The 4,186-nt window shown below is 43.1% G+C and overlaps 1 protein-coding gene across 1 annotated transcript in view; it reads left to right on the top strand.

The window, feature by feature from the left end:
- FGF9 (fibroblast growth factor 9) overlaps positions 1-4,186 on the top strand; it is a 56,133-nt gene that overhangs the window by 24,750 nt on the left and 27,197 nt on the right. The window lies entirely within an intron of this gene.

The following is a 4,186-nucleotide window of genomic DNA, read 5'->3' as shown; positions in this document are numbered from 1 at the left end:
GGGTCTATCCTGCCTGTTTGGAGTTCATTCAGCTTCTTGAATGTCTATCTTCTCTTCTTTCATAATGTTAGGGAAGCTTTCTTCCAACAACTCTTTCTGGTTTTGTTTTCTTTTTGTCTCTTCCTATTCTAGAATTCATTAAGTGATTCCTCTTGATAGTGTTCCACATAAATCTTAGGCTTTCTTCATAATCTGTTGTTCCTTTTCACTGTTCCTCTAGCAGATGAAGACTGAGAGATTTTTCTTCAAGCTCAGTAATTCGGCCCTGTCAGCATAATCTCTACTTTTGCAGTCTTGGCGTTTGTTAATCTACTGACTTTCTAATTGTTGTTTTTGAATAGTTTCCATTTTTTTCATTATTTTGTCTGATTGTTTCCTGTATTCTTTTATAGTTTTATCTACAGTTTCCCTTGATTTTACTTGCAATGTTCTCAGTCATTCTCTCAATCCATTGAAGGTGCCTAACTATCATCCATTTGAATCCCTAACCGAGTAGCTCCAATAACATTACTGATAGTATATTTTCTGACTGTATTTTGGTCATTTGTTTGAGTCACTTTGCCTTGTTTCTTCATGTGCAGAAGTTGTCTGTTTTCTTCAAGACATTGTGGTGTCATATTTATACTTATCTGATCATTGCATATTGGTGTGTTCTCAGGCACTCATCACCTGGTGGATGTAGTAGAGACTGGAAGTGTGAACACGGTTTTCTGTTCGCTGTTTGTGTAGCGTAGTTCATGGGGCAGGGGAGGTTCACATACCTTCTGAAGCAGGGGAGCTATACCTGGTGCCCAACCCCAGGCAGAACAGAGGCTGTGCAAGAGGGGGTGCCACTGGGTTAATGAGGGTGGGGACTGGCCATATCACCAGCTGTCAATCTCCAGGGAAAACTGCACAATCCTTGCTATGCATCTCTAGCCAAGTTCAGTCTGAGAGTCTGAGGTCACTGTTCCCACAGCCCCCGGCAATAGCTCAAGATGGCGGTATTGCTCCAGACCAGCGTGTACGCTGCCCATGTTTCTTCTTCTCACTGCTCCTCTTCCTCTTCCAATTGGCTCAATCCGCCTCTCTGACGTCTCCTCTGAAGCTCAGTGTTTCAGGGCCACCATCTGTATGTATTCACTTGGTCTCCCATGTCTTTGTTGCCTAGAATCTGTTGAGTGTTTCTATCTACTTTGCCATCTTGCTCCAGAAGTCCCTCTCAATCTTTTTTAAAAAGTGAAAATGGGGCATCTACAGATCTTCATGAGATCAGGACATCCCTAGGGGTCTCCTCATCTCTACAGAATCCTGGTATGGCGCGGTAGGATCAGCATGGGGCTGCTGAGCTCAAGTTTGGCGATTCAAACCCACCAGCTGCTCCTCAAAAACTCTATATGGGGCTGCTATGAGTCAGAACCAACTCCACGGCACTTAACAATAACAACAACAGCATGTCTCTACAAGAATATCTGAATTTCATATTTTCACTCCAATAAAAAACAAAAAGGGAACATTTTAAGCATATTCTGGGTCATACAGATAGCCATCCTAGGACCAAATGCTACCCTCCAAGAATGTTTGTGTGTTGAAAATTATTCTCTGCACTAAGTCATTCTACTTTCACCACCAGGGACTTAGCTGACAAGAAAATGACACACTTGATTATACAAATGATATGTCTGGGACCAGTGAAGCCCGAGCGCCATGATTTGGTTTCACGGTAACTTACGGAGGAAGAAGTGGTGGGAAAATTGAGTCATCTGAAGGACCTCGGAAGACCAGCCATGCTGAACTCATCTGCTGTAGACAGCCAACCGAAACCACTGCTGTTGAACTAAGCCCACCTCATGCCGACCCTCTATAGGGTTTCTGAGACTAAATCTTTATGGAGCAGGCAGGCTCAACTTGCTCCAACAGAGTGGCTGGTGGGCTTGAACTGCCAACCTTGTGGTTAGCAGCCCAACGCCTAACCCACAGTGCCATCAAGGTACTTATGCTATAGCCACCACTGTCATAGTCACAGTGCAGCAAACACTTAATTTCAGTCTGACACCATCCTTACCAGTACATCAATTATGATAATCTAGATTTTATTGGTTTTGCAGAAGGGAGTCCTGATGTGGCACTGTGGATTAACGCGCTGGACTGCAAGGTTGGTTTGAACCGCGGAGTTGGCGGTTTAAACTAACCAGTTGCTCCTCAGAAACCCTATACAGGGTTGCTGTGGGTCAGAACTGACTCCACGGCACTCAACAACAACACAACAACACAGTTTAGTTTAAATTTTAATATAAATAGGTTTGGATTGTGGTTGTCTAAAGAAGTCGTGGTATAGCATGGAAGATAAGCTTTAGTAGGTAAATGAGGTCACTCCTGGGAAACACCTGGATTCTGTGAGGTGCTGCTGTTGTTGTGATGTGCTGTGGAGTTGGTTCCGACTCATAGAGACCCTGTATAGGGTTTCCGAGGCTGCAAATCTTTACAGGAGCAGAGAGCCTCATCTTTCTTCCCCGGAACAGCTGATAGTCTCGAACTGCTGACCCTGAGGTTAGCAGCCCGATTCGTAACCACTACGCTCCGTTTATTAAGCAGTGCTATCACGGAATGACAGACCGTCAGCTTGTCCTACTGTGCTGACTTGAACTGCTTTTGAACAAGAAGAGCAAACTTGTGTGTTTCTGGAACAGGATACCGTATCAAATGGAAAGGTACCACGGAGCTGAATCATTTGTTATTGAGCTGTGTCACTTCAGACAGCTTTGATGTAGATGTTCAGACATGTCCCATATGTGGTGTCTCCAAAGAATGCAGTTCCTATAAAGGAAATGACAAAAGGCCATTTGTTTAGTAATCTATCTGATACCAGGCATCTTGTGGAAATGGCTGTTTCTTAACAGATATTTTTGTTATGAGAGCCTTGCCTTGTATTGTGTATGTGTGCATTGCTAATTTTCAAAGGATTAAGTAGTAATTCCTTAATGAGCGAGAGGACGTCAGCTCAGCAAAGCCTGTTCTAAAACAGTTTGGTTTAGTTCTTACAATGTCCTTGTTTTAAAATGAGGAGAGTGAGATTTTCTTAGTGGCTTAGTGATTTCCTCAAAGTCACATAGTAAGTGACAGGTCAGGATTTTAATGTAGGTAAGGTTGACAGTTCAAAGCCACCAGCTGCTCCTTGGAAACCCTATACAGGGTCACTTTGAGTCAGAACGGATTCAACAGCACGCACACAGCAACTATATCTTGGTTCCGAAGGAGCCTGTTGGTACAGTGGTTCTAGGTTTGAAGGGTGTATAAGAGCCATAGTCTCAGGTTGTATTAGACCAGTAAGTCTGATCTGATCGGATCTTTTTAAATTCTACATTTTTCTCCCGCTGGGTCCCCCTTCTATAGGGCCCCAGTCAGAGTAGTTGGTAGTGGTAGCTGGACAGTATCTGGTTGGTCTGCTCTCAGGCTAGTGGAAGGAAGCTGTGGCTTGTGTGGACTAGTAGACCACTCTTCTGTCAGTGTGTCTCACTGTGGTGGCTTGTGTGTTGCTGTGATTCTGGAAGCTATGCCACCAGTATTTTAAATGCTGGCAGGGTCACCCATGGTGGGCAGATTTCAGCTGAGCTTCCCGATTAAGACAGCCTCAGAAGAAGGAGAGGAGGACTACTTCTGAATGTTTAGCCGCTGAAAACCTTCTAAATAGCAGTGAGACACTGTCAGATAGAGCCAGAAATTTGGATGTAGAAACATGATGAATAACACAGAATCAATAGCCTTGAGCTTAGCCGTAACTGTGAGGAATAATGCAGGACCAGGTGGTGTTTTGCTTTGTTGTACATAGGGTTGCTATGGGTCGGAACCGACCTGGCGGCACCTAACAACAGCAACAATGGACTAAAAGACTCATGAACTAATTATTTCCTGGAATATTTTATTTCTTGTTTTCCTTGCTCTATATGTGTCCTAGATAGCTGCTTGCACATTTTGAAGACCCTGGTTGCTGCTCACCAATATAAGGAAAGGATTTATTTTATTTATTTATTTTAAAGATTTTATTGTGGATTGAATGAAGATTTACAGGGCAGATCCTCCTTTTTTTTTTTTTAATGATTTATTGTGAATTATGTGATAGTTTACATGGGAGAACATTAGTTTTACATTCATGCTATCGTATATATCGTCTCATTGCCATGGTTACAATCCCCTCCATGCAATCCTT

The sequence above is a fragment of the Chrysochloris asiatica genome, unplaced genomic scaffold, assembly GCF_000296735.1.
Source record: "Chrysochloris asiatica unplaced genomic scaffold, ChrAsi1.0 scaffold00005, whole genome shotgun sequence".
Classification (NCBI taxonomy): Eukaryota; Metazoa; Chordata; class Mammalia; order Afrosoricida; family Chrysochloridae; genus Chrysochloris; species Chrysochloris asiatica.
The sequence above is the reverse complement of the archived record's forward strand: the minus strand, read 5'-3'. Positions and strand labels throughout refer to the sequence as shown.